At 39.5% G+C, this 18,789-nt stretch overlaps 1 protein-coding gene across 1 annotated transcript in view; it reads right to left on the reverse strand.

Annotated features, from left to right (window-relative positions):
• Positions 1-18,789, reverse strand: part of LOC110203668 (uncharacterized) — a 203,832-nt gene that overhangs the window by 14,545 nt on the left and 170,498 nt on the right. The gene's annotated exons all lie outside the window — the stretch shown is intronic.

An 18,789-nucleotide genomic window follows, 5' to 3' on the forward strand; every position in this document is an offset into this window, starting at 1 on the left:
GAGAGAGAGAGAGAGAGAGAAAATGAAGATAAAGGTTCAGTATTACCTGAGTTCAAATCCAGTGTCAGACCCATAACACTTACTACCTATGTGACCCTGGGCAAGTCACTTTAACCCTATTGCCTAACGTAATAAAAAAAGGGAGAGGATAACTAGGAAGAGAGGAGAGATCCACAGCGAAGAGATCAATAGGAGCCCTGATGAGTGGATCATGGATCTTACTAATGGTTTAAAAGTTGATTCTACCACTGAACCAGTGCCCATGTGCTACTAAAGTGTGTTGTGCCTGCTTGTCTCCCAAGAAGCATAATAAAGACTTTCTTTCACTCACTCACTGTAGTAGATTTTGTTTCAGATTTTTCTGAAATTAATAACAGACTCCAATACATAAATAAATACATTGAGTAATCAATTTAAAAACAGTTCATATCAAGTAATAAAACAATTACAACTTCTGATCATGTACAAATAAATAACCCTTAATTAAAGTGGTTGCTTCTTTTAAGGCATTTACCAGATAGACCACAAGCCATTCTTCCTTTCAACATTAACTAATTGTAACAAAGTGAGACAACTTTGATATTAACTACATAACAGAATAATATCATGGTTTCACAAGCCCTTGGCCTAATTATCCCCTTAACACTATGAGGAATTAAAGGGCCTGACTTATGCAGGAATATACTAGTAACAGATGTCAAGGCTGAATATTTAATTCTAAAATTCTAGGCCAAATACCTCCATCTTATACTTGCATCTTACTATAATAACCTCACATCTTCCCACATCAATCTATTATTTAGTAGATTTGATATCATGCTTACAAAACTTATGATAAACGAAATTTGCCATGAAAGAATAGGGACATAATGAAAGTAAGGGAACAATGATTCCCTAAGTTAATATCAATTCCAGGCAGAGGTTATATGATGGCCAATTGCGTTGAGCCAGGCTTAAAGTCTGCCAGGTGTCATAGTGGGAAATTGAGCCAGGAGAATCCTACCTCAGCTCATGCAGAATAGTGGTTCTCCTGATCTTCCCATGAAAATACCCTCTGCAGTTCATAGCTGCAGCTGATAGACCCCCCACAGGGTTGCTGACATCGTGGTTCAGTAGCTCAATCAGTTCCTTTATAACCATACCTGGATTTAGACTCAGAATAATAGTCCATTAACAATCCCATAGGATCTTCCATAGCAAATTCCCATCACCAGGGTTTCAGGTGTGACTGTAATCTCACGTTAGTTGGGGAATATCTCTAAAGTAAGCCTTAAGCAGTTTGCATGCATTCTTACACACGTTCCAGTTCCTGATTAAATAACATCACGAGTAAAATCAAATTTCCATTAAGATCATAAGTTCCTACTCTAATAGATTTGTATCTCTGTTTCTCAAGCTTGTTTATCCTTCCTCTAACCATACTTAATCTGAAAGAATAATGTGAAAGAATAGGACACTTTCAGGGATTGAATCTTATGCATGTGAGAAATTCAAACACTAATTCTAACCCTTGCTAGGCCATGGAATGAATTCAGCTCAAAATAGCAAGATATTCCCCACCTACAACTCATTACAGTAATGGCTTTAGTATTAATACCTCTGACGCTGCTCCCACTGAGTTGCTGAATCTGACTCTGTTTCTCAGAAAGCACCCAGTAAGACCAGTACAAGGACACCACAAACCTCAAAAATTCAAACCTAGGAAAACAAACTCAAAATTCACAGTACGTTTCAACATAATGGTCATCAGTACCAAATTATTACTGCAATAAATTGGCTGGCAAATGGAGATTTAGTAGGCCTTCTAAAAATCACACAAAATATTTTGTAAAACATTTCTTCATAAAAGTATTTCTCTTTCTTAGAAACAGCTTACAATTTATCCTGTTACTATAACAAACTAAATTAATTACAAGGAGATTTGACAAGGTCCTTTCTTTACATGATTGCCGAGTTTCCTTTCACAAAAATATTTTTACAAATGCTTGATTTAAACAATAACTCCATAAAAATGTGTATGCCCTTTTACCCAGCAATAGCACTTCTAGAGCTATATCCCAAACAGATCATAAAATGGGAAAAGGACCCACATGTACAAAAATATTTATAGCAGCTCTTTCTGTGGTGGCAAAAAATTAGAAATTGAGAGGATGCCTATCAATTGGGGAATGGCTGAACAAGTTGTGGTATATGAATGTAACAGAATACTATTGTGCTATAAGAAATGATGAGCAGGCAGACTTCAGAAAAACCTGGAAATATTTCTATGTTCTGATGCTGAGTGAAGTGAACAGAACCAGGAGAATGTTGTACACAGTAAGAGCCATGTTGTGCAATAACTAATATTGATAGACTTAACCCTTCTCAGCAATACAAGGATCTAAGACGTCTCTAAAGGCCTCATGATGGAAAATGCTATCTACATCCAAAGAAAGAACTCTGGAATTTAAATGCAGATCTAAGCATACTATTTGCTATTTTTTTTTCTTCTGTTGTGTTTTGTTTCCTCTTTCTGGAGGTTCCTCCTATTGGTTCTAATTCTTACTTACCAAATGTGAAAATATGTTTAATGGGAATGTGTATGTGTAGCTTATATCAGATTGCACACCGTCTTGGGGATGGAGACAGGGAGGGAGGGGGAGAAAAATTTGAAACTCAAAAGCTTATGGAAGTGATGGTTGATAAATCAAAATAAATTAATTTGAAAAAAACAATAACTCCAAATAACTTAGCTAACAATCTTAAATTTCATAAGTGACAACCAAACACTTTTAGCTGAAACTTCCTTTTAAATATAGACAAAACTTGGAAGTTTATGATTTCTTAAATTATAGTACTTCAAAATGTTACAATACATAATTAGATAGAATGACCTAACAGCTTCTTAACCCATTCATTTTTCTCCTTTTCTCTGACAGTATAATTCTTAATCTAACAACCTCTAGATTATAAGAGAAATTGCTTTTCTAACATAATAGGTGATACAATTGTTTATCAAATTGCACACTTTAGAAATGTAACTATACCTTACACATTATAATGTATTTAAAACTTGAAACAACCCATTAAGATTTTTTCCTAATTCTGTAACAATGCAATTTCTGTTCCATTCAAGTAAATTCAGCCGCAAAGTTGCTGTTGCCCCACAATCACTCAAGTGTTGTACAGCAACTAGTGACTGTGTAGAAACAAACAATATTCTTTTATAGCCAATTTTTAAGCATTTCCAGAAGAAGACTATTTGAAAACTTGTTTCCTTGAATCTCATCAATTGGCCTTTCCTACACCCAATCTCCCAATTCTTTGTTAACCTAATTGAGTCTAGCCCTCCATTGTCTATTACACCCTGGATGGCCCTGGTTACTTCACATCCTTGATCTTATCTAGCCCCCATTCAGCCTCCCAGTCAATCCCATCAAGATACTCCCAGGACCCTCCCTCTTCACTCAAGCTTACTCTGTAACTTGAAAGGTATCCTAAAGTCCTTTCCCCCTTATCTTGAACCTGTAGCAAAAGAATTGTTTTTGTATCCCTTATCCTCTGTCCCTCTGTCCTTTCATTTTTAACCTGTGCCCTCATGCCCTGTCCTTTAAATCCTTAAACCATAAAGAATTCCCTTTGTCCCCTTTATCCTATGTCATAACATCCTTCCTTTACCTGTCTCTAATCTTTAACTCCCATAAAAACTTCTAAAACTACATCATCCTTTTGAAACTTCTATATAAGCGTAACTCCCCCAAAAAGCAGGGTCCCTTAGTTTTTTATAATCCAAGAGAATTTTAGAAATACAATACAATTTAGAAACAGAAACAATAAACTTCAGATGGCATCAGTTGCATTTTCAGATTATAACATATAGAAATTATTGATCTTATTACTTTTGGTACTTTTAACAATTACATTAAATTAGAGAAATAATTGAAGAGGTCTAGGGGTTTTGGGGTACTGGGACCCCAAGATGGCGGTACCGGGCCCTGCTGAATGAATTCAACTCAAATCTTCAGCCAGAGGAAAAGTTTATTAGTGATAAATCACAGAGGCCAGGTGATGCCCATAAGGACAGGCGGGCATGAGAAAGGCTCAGCCTTTGGGGCACGAGAGAGTCTCAGCTGGGTGACGCCCGTAAAGACGAGCAGGCATGAGAGGTTCTCAGCCTTTTGAGAGTGAGATTCTCAGCCTCTGTATGAGGGCCAAGGTGGATCTTAAATACTAAAGTAACTTTGGGTGGCCAGAGAAGGGGGTTGGGAAAAGGGTCTAGGTAACAATTCTAATTGGGGAGGTCAGAGAGATTGAATAGATAATGGGAATAGCTAATGGAGGGAACAGGAAGGCAGAAGCTTGAAAGGCATCTGCACAAAACCAAGGTGGGGCCAGGACTTTCAAGAGAAGATAAAGGAAGGCCTTTCTAGGGCCTACAGACAAAAGGGAGCCTAAGGCTTTCAAAGGGATATGAGGGGAGTCGATTAGGAAATTTGAGGGTTTAAGTGTTTTCCGGTCCCATAGACAAACAGGAGCCGGATTCTATTCAGGGCAAGGGTCAAAGGTACATCTGAATAAGATCTAAAGGTAAACTAGGGCTTTCAAGGGAGATGAGGGTCTGGGGCCTGTGAGTCAGATTCCCTTTGGGGCAAAGGGTGAAGATCTTGGCTTGGGCCCCGCCCCCATCAATAATGATAATATCATGTGTGGCATATGCCAGTCATTTTACAGTTGTGTGATCCTTACAACATCCCTGGGAAGTGGGTTCCACTATTATCCCCTTTACAGAACAGTAAACTGAGGCAAACAAACTTAAATCAAATCTGGATTTATAATCACTAATGATAAATATTTAAAAACATTTTTTGAAAATCCAATACTCTTGGGGCAGTGAGGTGGCACAGCGGATAGAGCACCTGCCCTGGAGTCAGGAGGACCTGAGTTCAAATCTAGCCTCAGACCAAACACTTGATGCTTACTAGCTGTGTGTAAGTCACTTAACCCCAACTGCCTAAAAATAAAAAAAAAATTAATTAATTAAATTTTTTTAAAAATTCAATACTCTTGGCCCTTTAAAAGGAAATATTCTCCACAAATTCATATATTCCCTTAAAAAGACATGTGGTGACAATTCCTGGCTCTGAACAACTTACATCCTTAAAAAAGCTGAAAAATCTTCCCCTTGGGGGGATTAAAAATCACCCTAAGCACCTCAATCTCCTGGAAGCTTCAAGTTAATGCATATAAGCTTTACAAACAGATTAAAATCACCTATAATTGGGGCAGCTAGGTGGCACAGTGGTGGCGAAGTGGATAGAGCACCAGCCCTGAAGTCAGGAGTACCTGAGTTCAAATCTGGCCTCAGATCAAACACTTGACACTTACTAGCTGTGTGACCCTGGGCAAGTCACTTAACCCCAATTGCCTAAAAAAAATAAATAAAAATACAAAATAAAAAAAACACCTATAATCACTCAGGTTAGCTAAGAGTTTGGCCCAGACAACCTGAGAAACTCAAATCAATGCTGACAGGGTGTGGTCAATTTCCCCCAGGCAGAAAACCTCTAGAGTTCCAATAATTAATTGAACAGTACAGGGAAACATTTTAAGATTTTATATAACAATCTCAAATCACAATAACCAATATCTTTACCATAGCCAAAATTTATGCAAGATCAGATTTAATAAGGCCTTCCTACAGGCTTATCCTGAGAAGTGAGTGGTCTTCTAACCCTCTATAACTTTATTGATTTTCAAATCAAGCTACACAATTTATTTTCAATCTTTCTACCCAAAACAAAATCAAACTTCCTCACACCTTAACGTGCTTAAACCATCTGAAGCTGGTACAAAGGTACCCAGAACAACCATTCAAGGATGGAGGACTTAGAGTACATGGGCTTGCTGTGGACCACCCCACCCCCATCTATTCCCAAACCTTTTTTTTCCTTACCCATCATACTTTGGCTCAAACTTTTATTCCTCTTTCCTAATATTTCAAACCCATTACTCAAGACAACCTCCACTTTCCTTTGCATTCCAAATTAAAAATTATATTCACCTCACTTTCAGTCCTTCTCCTCTTCACCCTGTTAGAATCTAGAGGAAGTTAACGCCTAACAATTTACAAATCAAGAGAGCTGTATTTTTCCCAAACCCTTCCCAAACAGCTTTTATAATGTTGATGCCTAAAAGAGAGAAAAAACCCTTATTTTTGCAGTTTTAAACACAGTGCTGTGATATCAGATCTTATCCATCTAAAAAACACTGCTTGTTAACAGATTCTGCCTTCCACTAACTTTTGGGAGAGTATCTTTTTTTTTTGGAAGAGCTTTTTGATTCCATTATTCATTATCTAACTTTATTCTAGTATCCCAACTTGGCCAGTGTTAGGGACCCCCCCCAAAAAAAAAGTCTTAATCTCCCACTGAAAGCCGACTGAAAGCCTAAGGTGGGAGTGCTTTCCCAATGTTCTCTCTCTAATTACAGACCTTCATTTTAAATCTTTCACCACAAACACGAAACATTTTACAAACACACACACAGAGACAAAACCAGCTGGACAGGGCAAAGTGCTCACAAATCTAATTTTCTTGTTGGCTTTTTAGGCTATCTTCGGTTGAGACCAGCACTGATCTTTTTCTTATCTTTCTGTCTAGTACCGATTGTATCTTCCCAGTATTTCAACATCCTTTCTAAGGGACTATCTGAAAGAATGTTCACAGGGGTCTCCTTATTTCCCCTTGGTTTCCCTGGTGCCTTTTAATTTTCATTCCCCATCTTACTCATTTATCCGAGACCTCTCATGCTCTGGTGTGCTTTCACTTTGTCCTTCTCCAGCTGTGCCCCTTGCAGAATCAACAGTACTGCGGATCTGGACTCTGCACTCACTTCTTACTCCTCTAGCACATCTCAGTCACACACACATTCAGTCTCCAGACCCCAGTAAGATATACCACCAAGGCAATACTCAGTAGCTCTCTTTTCTTTTCTTTTTTTGTTTTATTTTGTTTTGGTGAGGCAATAGGGGTTAAGTGACTTGCCTAGCTTAGTTAAGTGTTATGTGTCTGAGGCCAGATTTGAACTCAGGTCCTGCTGACTTCAGGGCCGGTGCTCTATCCACTGCACCACCTAGCTGCCCCTTAATAGCCCTCTTTTCTTACCTTGGTCTGTGCACAGGGTTGTCTGGTTGTTGTGTGCCTACTTTCCCTTTCCCCTTTTTGTTCCTGGTTTAGCAAGGGCTTCACTCATTAACTTGGTCTTAGGATCTTGAACAGTCCATTGAGCTGGGATGCCCACTGAGAATATACAGGACCATTGAAATGAACAGGATGCATCTTGCTGTCCTTTGGCAGCAGTCACCCCTCACTCAGGATGTCTGGATCCTGGACGATTCCCCATTTGGAAGCAGCAGAAAATCTTACCAAGAATTCCATGAAGCCATTGTTGAACCAGGAAGAACTTTTGTTAACAACCTAGCAAGGCCAGGTGCCCCACATGTGAGCATACACATTTAAGACAGATACACAGCTTTTTATTCCCTATTCCCAATTCAAATCCCCCCCCCGGCCCTGTTTCCTTATTGGTTGGGTACTATAGAAGTTACAGCCTATCCAAAGCACCTAATTTCCCCACATGAGTCTCTGCCCATAATTATATCTCCCATTCCACACATTTCTTTATACTTTATTTGGTCATAGCTCCCCATAGCTGTAAGCTGATATATCAACCACCTCAAACCCAGTTTAAATAAATTTTAATGCTCTTGAATGTGCTGTCATGTAGGCGACCACACCCTGATGAGTGATATGCAGAAGCAACATTCCCAACCACATTTTCTACAATCAGATCTGCACTATTGGAGGATTACATTGGCAGCTGAATGGAGCTGAATGGAGCTGAATTGGCATTGTCAGGGGAGAGAAGAAGGCATATGTGAGATGTCTCTAAGTTATATGCAACAGGCCTTGGGAAGAAATTATATGTGGATGGGGTGGAGGGAGCACGGTTCCCAGCCTGGGGCATGGGGAGGATAGTGGTACTCTCTACAGTAATAAGGTAGGTAGGAAGAGGAGAGAGTTTAGGGGGAAAGATAATGAGTTCAGTTTTGCACATGTTAAGTTTAAAATGTCTGGAGAGGTGGGAAAAGACATTTATTAAAACCTTCTATGTGCCAAGCGTTGTGGAAATATGTTACAAATATCACCTCATTTGATCTTCATGATGGTCTGTGAGGTAAGTGTTATTATTATCTCTATTGTACAGTTGAGGAAACTGAGGCAGATAGAGGTTAGGTGACTTACCTAGGGGCACACAGCTAGTAAGTATATGAGGCCAAATTTGAACTTAAGTCTTTCTGACTCTAGGCCCAGAACCCTATGCCCTGTGTCACTTAGCTGTCTACAGAACATCCAGTTTGAGATGTTCAATAAGCAGTTGGAAATATGACATTGGAGGTCAGCAGAGAGATCAGGCCTGCATAAGTAGATTTGAGAATCATCAGTATAGAGGCAATCATTGAATCCATGGGAGCAGATAAGATCACCAAGTGAAATAATATATAGAGAGAAGAGAAGAGGTCTTAGGATAGAGCCCCCTGGGACACTCATGGTTACTGGACCTGACATGAATGAAGATTCTGCAAAGGATTTTGAGAAGGAGTGGACAGAGAAGTAGGAGAAGACCCAGGAGAGAGCTGTGTCAGTAGAGGAGGGTTACTGAAAGTGCCAAAGGCTGCCGAGAGGTCAAGAGGATAAGGACTGAGAAAAGGCCATTGAATTTGGCCATTAACAGAGTATTAGTAAGTTTGGAGAAAGCATTTTCCATTGAATGATGATGTCAGAAGCCAGACTATAGAGAGTTAAGAAGACAGTGAGGAAAAAAGAAATGGATGCCTCTATTTTAGACAGCCTTCCCAAACAGATTAGACACAAAAGGGAGGAGAGAAATGGGATGATGGGGGCGGGGGATAGATACGTCAATGAGGGGTTCTTTTGGCATGGATGGGTTGACCTGAGCATGTGTTCCTGCCACTGGACCACGTTCTCCATCTCCCTCCTCCTGTGGCCCTTCGTTCTGAAGAAAGTTGTCCCTCTCTCCTTTCCATCCCTGCCAATCTTCTCAAATGTGTGGTCTCTACCTGCTTCCTCAATTCCCTCCCTACTCAGCCATTGCTTTCAGCCCCTAAATGGTTCTAAAGGATCCCAGTCTAAAGCACCCCCAGAAGCCATCTATTCCATCCCATCATCATCCAAAGGAGGAGACTGAGGCCCAGAGATTGAAATGAGTTGTATGCAGTATCATACCAACGGTCTTCGTTGGAAGGGACCACCCAAGTTGTCAAGTCCCTTAATTAACAGAGGAAAAGACTGAAGTCAAGAAAGGTAAAAGAACTTCCCTGAGATCACACAGCTAGCAAGTGAGGCAGGATTTGAACTCAGGTCTTTGTGACTCTGAATTTCCTCAGATGTACCCACGCCATCCTGCTGCCCCCTATACTCTCATGTGAAGAGGTTACTCTCACCTCTGTAGATGTTCTAAGACTGAAGTGGAAAGGATCAGTCTCTCCTTGGCATTTTAAAAGACACAGTTTCCCAAAAATGTACAGTTTCATCTGCTAAACATTCCAGAGATACTTGTTGGATTGAATAGAATTCTCTGGTTTCCTGTCTACATAATACAGAATGTATGATTTCCTTTAGCTCACTTTTTGCTTTTTGTTGAAAAAAGAGGTTTGTTGGCAAGGATTTCCATAACTGCTGAGTGGCTATAAAAATCATCACTTCTGCACCAGAAAAAGGTGATGGAAAGGGTCTGCAGGTATATTGTCACTGAAACAACTTACATTCTAGAATACTCACACATATATCAGAGGGGGCCTAGAGTGACACAGTAGCCCGACTGCTCTGATGTTCTTAGAAAAAATTATGTCTGCCAACATCTGCAGCAAACATATTATATCCTTCTGACTCTGTCCCACACATCTGAGGATAGGCAGACACATCAATGTGACAAGTAACATGATAAAAGAACACAAGGACAAACTGTCTATAAAACCTGGGTCCAAGATGTGACCAACCACTTCCCAGAAGAAATTATTCTTCAAACCACTGCCATGCTCTGTGAACAGAATAACTAAAACATTGGCCAAGATGCCACTGGCTGTCAGTTTCCCAAATTTGATACAATTTTTTTTCCATCACCTACCTGGGGTGAGGTTAATTCATAAGGCCAAATACATGGTTCTAATAAATCAGAATGATTATTTCATTATTTCTTTTTGACAATAAAAATCATAACTTCATGTGTTCAATTATATTTTCTGATAATATATTCTTAGGAAGAATATTAAATTTATTTTTATTAAATGGACTATCTTTAAACTTATCTGAAATAATCAGATATTCAAATTGAGATTCATAGGACCCAGTACCAATTTTTAATTTTTCCAAAGCCCTTATGATGCATATGATTAATTTTTTGTGTTTTCTAAATGTTATTTGACCTTAACTACAATGCAGTTAAAAGTGATGAATGTTCTTCAAGAACGTCAATCATAAAAGCAAAAACTTTCAAGACACTAATGTTAGCTAATCACTTTGGCAAACCAGAATTAGGAGAAGAATGAAAAAAATGTGTGTGTATAATCTAGGATAAACATGTACTCTTCCATTCTAAACTCCATTCTGCCCTTCTCCATCCCAGGATTAGACCAATTCAAGCAATTTCAATTTCAGTTTCAATTTCTTCAGCAAAAATGTGTAGCTTGGTTTGATTTCTTTTAAATTGTTGATATATAGAATAATTTTTATTCAGAAATGTTTTTAAAAGATCAACTTATTTTATCAGATATCAGATTGTCAGGTAATAATTGCACTCATTGATTTAAACAGTGCAAAATAATGATTTTAGGAATATTTCCTAACGACTGTGTGGCTAACCCAGATATTCTTCCTAACAAGAGGGACCAGCGCCAGCAGAACAAAGTGCAAAAAAAAATCACCTTCAGATATTTATTTTTTTAAATAAATTTATTTATTTATTTTTAGTTTTCAGCATTCACTTCCATAAGATTTTGAGTTCCAAATTTTCTCCCCATCTCTACCCTCCCCCCACCCCAATATGGCCAGATATTAATTATTAAAACCACAATTACTTAAAGTCAATAACAATATATTGAAAAAGTATTTTTCTGTGGTTGAAAGTGATGCTTGTAAGGCAACAGATAAGGCTACAGTTGTAAGAACTGATTGAACTGGAAACTGGCTCTGCTTAACATTACATTGTGAGCAACTCAAGGGAAGGAACTCTTTTGCCTTTCTTTGCCTCCCTACTGCTTAGCACAGTGCCTGACACATAGCAGGCAATTAATACATGCTGATTGACTGGCTGAGTTCACAACCAGCTTGCAAAATTCTTGAAAAATTTAATCACCAGCTTTTGGAAGCCAGAAGGTGTCTGTATGAGCAAGTTAAAACCTGTGCACCACTGCCTCAATCAGATTTGGAGATTTAATTCAAAAAATGTCTTTCAAAGTTGAGTTTAGTCATTTTCTTGTATTTATCTCCCTCATGTTACTTTGCTCTTGTAAAATGAGCAATATTAACACTTTACCTACAAACTAGGCATACTGTAAGATGAAGCTTGGTCATTTCTGTCTCCATTGACATTTAATATTTACCTGTACGGTATCTCCTATGGAAGGATTAAGAGTGTAAGAGATCATTTTGATGGTGAATCTTTAGTCTGAATTCCTACTTACACTGAAGAAATGCATTACTTGCTTCAATTCATAAGTGGAGGATATCATTTGGTTATGTTCTGCCTCCCTTAATTAACAATGAGTGAGTTATCCCATGTGCTAAAATCTAGTTAAAACAGGCTTTTAAAGGAGTCCAAATGGAATGCTACTATTTGGACAGCAATGTCTGAGTTGGCCACAAAAAGACAAAATTGAGTCAAAATTTTCAGTGATCTGCAATATCCCATCTGGACATCAGAAGTCAATGAAGACCATGTTATTTTCTTCAAAACCAATTCATGGTTTAATAAGCTTTTCTTAAGCACCTGTGAAGGGCAACTACATGTTGGGGATGTAAAGATAACATGAAAAAGCCCCTGTCTTGAAGAAACTTTAATTTTATTTGCAGAAAGAACCAAGGTTGACACCAGTTCTTTTACAGAATAAAAAAAAAATTATCTGTGCCTAGGGACCAGGTACACCATAGGATGAGGCCTGCTTGATGGTATTTCCATTACTATTAGGTTTTAATCTGTATTGTATCTCCTGTGTTAGGATTGGGAGTGTAAAAGATAATTTTAATCATGATGATTTAGTCTGAATTCCTATTTACACTGAAGGATTTAATTACTTGCTTCACTTTTTAAATGAAAGATTTCCTTTCAAACTGTCCTGTCTTCCTTAACAGAAAGTGAGTTATGACGTGTGCCCAAGTACAATACAGATAGGTTTTAGAAAGGGCCAGAATGGAATGGAAGGATTTGGAAGCATGATTACAGACTAAAACTGTAATAATAGGATTGACTACAAGATGGAAAATTTGACATGAAATTATTAATGACCTGCAATATCCATCTTGGACAACATATGACAATGAATAACTGTGCTATTATCTCTGAAGGCAATTTACTGTTCAATAGGCATTTTTTAAGAACATCTATGTTCCAGAATTGTCCTAGGTGCTGGGGATACAAAGACAAAAATTAAATATCCCTGCCCTGATAGAATTTGAACGTTCTAATATGCAACACACACATATTATATGTACATAGATATAGATATATATATAGATATAGATATAGATATAGATATAGATATATTATACATTGCATTGCCTATCTTTATCTGTATATACAAAATATCAATAAAAAGAAAGGTAATGGGGGAGAGTTTCTAATAAGCAGGGAGGGCTCTGGAAAGGCCTCATATATGGGAAGAAGTGGCATGTTATCTGAGCTTTGAAGGAAAGGAGGGGTTCTAAACTGCAGAGCTGAGGAGGTAATTCATTCCAGGCATAGGAAACAGCCTTTGCAAAGGCATGGAAGTGGGAAATAAAGTGTCATGGGTAAAGACTTACAAGAAGATTAATTTGTTTGGAACACAACATGTATGAAAGGGAATCATAAAGATAAGGCTAGAAAGGTGGATTATAGCCAGGTTGTGAATGGCATTCAATGCAAAGAAAAGAGTGTTTGATCCCAGAGGTGCTGGAGAAGCGGGAAGAGGGTCTGGAGTTTATTAGACATGGGATTGACATGAGCAGACTGAAATATAGGATGCTTTGTAAGGTTGAGTGAAGAAGGGACTGCAGAGGGGAGATGCATTAGGCAGAGAGACCAGCTGGGAGTACTATTGCAAATTGTCCAGGTGAGAAAAAATGAGGCTATATGAGTCAGTCAGCCAACAAGTACTTCCTATGTGCCAAGCACTGTGATGAGCATGGGGAATATAAATACAAGTAGAAAGAAAGACAGTCCCTGTCCTCCAGATGTTTATCTTTTAAAGGGAGAAGACAGCACATAAAAGGAAGTTGGAAAGCTATAGAGGTTGGGTAGAATTGCAATGCAGGGCAGGTAGTCATAGGAAAGGAAGCTAGAGAGGAAAGATCCATGACTGGCCTGAGCACCTCCTTCGATGTAGGTTCTGGGAGGACCCATTCAATCAGACAGAGAGACTGCAGAGAGGAAGGCTACTTCCCAGGTAGGCATTCCAGAGCTGGAGTGAAACTTCAGGATAAAGAGTTGAAGCATTGCAGTGGAAATCCAGAGTGAAGAGAAGATGGGGCAATTGATTACACATGGGGTCAAAGAGACAGTGAAGTGTATTAGATATGTAGATAGTCAAGAATCAACAACATTCATTAAAGTATCAACTATATGCCATGCACTGGTTAAGTGCTTGGAATACAAAGAAAGGTAAAAGATAATCTATGCTCTCAAGTACCTTACAGTCTAATTTCAAGACAACATACAGAGAAACTGTGCACAAACAAGATATTTAAAAGAAAACTGGTGATAACTAAGAGAATAAAATACAATAACATGGAGATGGATCAGGAATGGTCCATATAGATGATGGGATTTTAATAGGCCTTGAAGGAATCCAAGAAAGCTAGGAGGTGGAGATGAGGAGGGAGAGACTTCCAGGCATAAGAGACAGAAAGTGAAAGTGCCTGGAGTTGGGAGATGGAGTGTGTAGTCCAAGGACATGAAGGAGGCCAGTTTTACTGGGTCAAAGAGTCCATGGAGAGAAGGAGAGAGAGAGAGAGAGAGAGAGAGAGAGATGAGATTTCTAAATTGTTTACTGTCAGGAGCTGCAATGGAACAAGACAGTTCCTTCAATGAGCTTATATTCTAATCAGGGAAGAGATCACATAAATGGGAGCTGGAAAGAGGTAAAGAAGATATGGTTTAGAGCTGATAGCCCTCACCCCATTCAGAATAATGAAAAGGTGCATAAAATATATGGGGATCAGTCTGTCAAAGACTACAACATAACTATATATTCAATTACAAAATTGCCCTTAAAGAAATTTTTAAAAAATGACTGTAATAACTGAAAGATTATTCGGTGCTCACGGTTAGGCCATGCTAACACAGTAAAAAAGATGATACTCCCAGAGTTAATTAGAAATTGAGGGGCACTGGTCACTCCTTTCTCCCACTCCCTTCCCTTGAGTCAAGAGGGTATCTATTAACCACTCTCATACAAGAAGAGAGTTTCACACTTTACCCCGTACCTTTGCTTTCACCCTCCCCCACCTGGGAAAGGAAGAAGGGGGGGAGGGGCAGCAACTACAGCATGGGCCACCCTGGCAATGGCCCTGGGCTCTAGGGCAACCATTGCCTGAAAACATCACCCAGGTTCAGCACATCCTGCTCTAGGTAAAGAAGCTAGGCTCAGAACTTGGGTGAGCATGCTCTTTTAAACTGTTAATGAGATGTTGATTCTCTGTGTAAAGTAATTTGGAAATGAATTTAACAAAATTGTTTCAAGTTTCAAATTGGTGAACTTTTTGTATCAGTTATGTATCAAGCAACTTTTCATAATTTGGTTACAGCTAAAATAATTTGTCAATTGTTAGCATTTTAATGTGTAAACTTGCCAAAGAGCTTGTTTGGGTTATGGCTTGCTGAGAATTTGCAAGTGTATAGAAATCTCTAATGACTGGCTTTTTACACCACGACAAATTCAAATGTGAGATATAAATCTTGGAAAAGTTTTTCTTAAACTGTGATTAGTGAAACTTGCTGTTTGAAGTAAATGCTCATAGGATTTTATTTTGAGTTGTCTGATGGATCATAATCCATCGATAATCAATAATCCACCATCTGAGAGAAATGCCACAAGCTACTCAGAATGTGATACTGGTGGGAAGTCAGCATTGGGAAAAGCTGAGAGGACAATTTTAGCCTCAGTCTAAGATGGGATCTTCCTGGCTTAGTTTCCCCATTATGCTCCTTTGAAAAGGAATGTTACCTACCAGGCTATTCCTGAGTCTGGCTCTGAGGTGGATTTGATACTGCATGGTTGGAAAATTGAATTAACTGAATCCAAATAGATCTAAGGATGTTTTATCTTGTCATACCTGGGCCCTGCAGTCTTTTCTGTCAGATTTGTGTCTTCCAGGCTACAGCTTATTCACCTACAATTGGTGGCAAACAGCGGGTATTGGCCAATGTCTGCCCGTTGTTCCCTGGATTCAGCCTGTGCTTGATTCCAGTTAACCTCCTCTTTGGGACCCCCTCGAGGCAGGGCCAGCTCTATGTCCCTTGCCAGCAGGAAGCAGTTTCAGAAGCCAAGACCTTCACCCCTTGCACCAAAAGAATTTGGGTCCCATTTGTTTGAGGGGGGAATGATGAGGATGGGATCTAGACCCCAAAAGGGTAAAATTCTGGACTTTCCCACAGGGCCAAATTTCTGGTGTTCACCTGAGGCTATAATCTCATCAACTGACCTTTCATTGTGTCTACACACCCAATCTCCCAATTCTCTGTTACCCTTAACCTTGCCTAGGCTTCCATTGTCTTACCTCTCTGTGGCCCCAGGCCACTTCCCACCCTTAATCCTATCTAGGCTCCATTCTTCCTTGGCCACATGGTCCAGGTCCCTGGAGTTCTATTACCTTATAGTCTTTCTGTATGTAAGGTCCATCTTGTCGCCATTAAGATGCTTAGATTCTTACAATCTAGCCAATAGCTCACTAATGTTCAGATTCCTTAAGAGTCCGCCCAATATGACAGATGTTCTAACAAATCTTGTCTTTGGCTGAAAAAAAAAAGATATTGAGGAGCAGCTAGGTGGCCCAGTGGATAGAGCACTGGCCCTGGATTCAGGAGGACCTGAGTTCAAATCTGGCCTCATACACATAACACTTAATAGCTGTGTGACCCTGGACGAGTCACTTAACCCCATTGTCTAGCCAAAAGAAAGAAAGAAAGAAATTGAAAGCTATAGCAATGACATGATCAATGGGCTACTTTATAGAACTCTTTAAAAAAAAAACAACAAAACAAATTTGGAGTCACAAAAGATCTAGAATATTAAGGAAAATAATGAAAAAAGCTAGGAAGGGAGAATTACATGTTTGTAACTCAAATTCTATTATAAAGCAGTAGTTATCATACATTTTGCTTTAGTTAAAAAATACTGCAGTAGATCAATGGAACAGACCAGATAAGGGAGGACCAGCAACAATGGATCTCCATAACCTATGTTTGATAAATCGGAAAACACAAATTACTTAGGAATGAAATTCCTATTTTATGAAAAAAAAGCTATTAGGATAACTATGTCATGAGCAAAATTTAACAAAAAACATAGACTAAAGCATGTTCTTTCTGAGCAAGATAGCATTTATTAACAGTGATGCATATAGCTGTCAATAAATGTCAATGACTTGCCTCAGTTTATGCCAAAATGAAGATGCAACTAATTTTAGAATAAAGAATGGAACAGAAATCATATCGTTGGTTACTGAACTGACAACATCATGGGGTCAAGCGATCATGATTGGTCACATTAAATAAAGTAAGTTTACACATTTGTGGGATGAAGAAGCCTCTCTCTGTCTCTTAGGAATGTGTTTTGGTTTTGGGTTTTTGTGTGTGTGTGTGTGTGAATTTATGGGTCACAACTGTGTCTCAAAGTCTTTTTTGTGTTTTCAAACCCAAGTTTTAACGCAGAAGATCTTCACAGTGTCAATATACATTTTATTGAAATAAATTATGTTTATTATAATTCTGCTTGGTTGTTGTTTTTAAAATTATCCTATCCTTGCTTATACATTTATGCAATTGATCCAAAAAGAAAACTTGAAACAATGTGCATCCCCTGAGTGTTTTGTGGTTTTCTAGGACCCCTCATAGATCCTCCTACTGGGATTTACTGTGCACCTGGGCTTAGAGCCCTGAGCCTACAGAGAAAAAGCTGCATTCTAGTCTTACTTTAGACACCTAACTAGGATTGTGACCCTGGGCCATTCCTTGGAGTTTTATGACCTTCATTGCCTTCTTCTCTAAAATGAGGAATGATATTAGCAGCTAGCTGACTGCTTTCTGATGAGGAGAACAGGAGCTAGTATTGGAAAGAGCTTTTCCATCCTTTTCTGGGATGTTCAAGGTCACTCTGACTTTCTCTGTTGTGAGGGCTTTTCTATCTGTTATAACCCTCCATTGAGGTGCCCTCCTGGCTCTGACATTCTCTTCTCCATGGCAACTCCTAACCCAGACACTATCTTTGTGGTCTCAGGTCTCTACAAGCCCTGACATTCTATCTTCTAAGGCCTCACCCTTTGTGACATGCTAGGCTTTGGTGTCTTTTGAGTACATGTATTTTATTGAAAATGCAAAAGTTTACAAAGAGAAATGGAGGCCCTTTCAAATCCTCTCCAATTAACCTTTTAATGTTCTAAATAAAATGAATACTGGGTATAGGGCCTCTGCTCTAGGGGTGTCTGGGCTTGAAATTACTGCTGGGGTTGGGGGAAGGGGTACCTGGGACTGCAGAGGAGACTTAAGGGAAGCCTGGGTCTGTTAAGGAACCTGGAGCTGCCGCTGGTGTGTTGGTGGTCTGTTGGTGCATAATCGGTAGAGACAGGGTCAGTTGGGGAGACTAAGGCTGTTGATATGGCTATTAGGGTATCTGTAGCTGTGCTTGGGGTTGCCAAGGATGCTGCTGGGCACACTGTTCTCCCTCTCTTTTGGGTAACAACGTACCTTGGACTTCACTTGTGTGTACAGCACCACTCCCTGAACACTCGGCCCTTAGGCCTGTGGAAGGTCAGCATGGGCTCCCCTCCTTGGGCAGGGGCAGGTCCATGACCACTGTAAGAAGGTTCTGGGCACAGGCAGTGAGCAGCACCTGGGGCGCCTCTTTCCCTGGGAGCTGCTGCCTCACCGGCTCTCTCTAGCAGTGTGGCCCAGTTTGGCTGGGTGCCTGGTAGAGACAAGCCTCTTATGCAATAATGAAACAAAGGACTTGCCTAATAGTCCCAGGTCTGCAAGCAGCCTGGGATAAAGGGTAGGAAAGATTGGGCCTGAAGTCATAACATGAACTTGGACAGATTTGGGAGAAATAGTGGAGGTTGGGAGGGCCTGGCATGATATGGTCTATGAGGTCAAGAAGAGTCAGGACTGAACTACTCAACAGCAGCAGCAGCAGCAGCAGATAACTCTTTTAGGGGAAAAGTCTGGATCAGGATTCTGCCAGCCCCGCCCCTTTTCTTCCCCTACCTGGGCCTGTTATCCTATCCCTAAAAAGGGGGAGTAAGTTAGCAATAATGTTTAAAC

The sequence above is a fragment of the Phascolarctos cinereus genome, unplaced genomic scaffold (genome assembly GCF_003287225.1).
Source record: "Phascolarctos cinereus isolate Bilbo 61053 unplaced genomic scaffold, phaCin_HiC Scaffold_8;HRSCAF=390, whole genome shotgun sequence".
Taxonomy (NCBI): Eukaryota; Metazoa; Chordata; class Mammalia; order Diprotodontia; family Phascolarctidae; genus Phascolarctos; species Phascolarctos cinereus.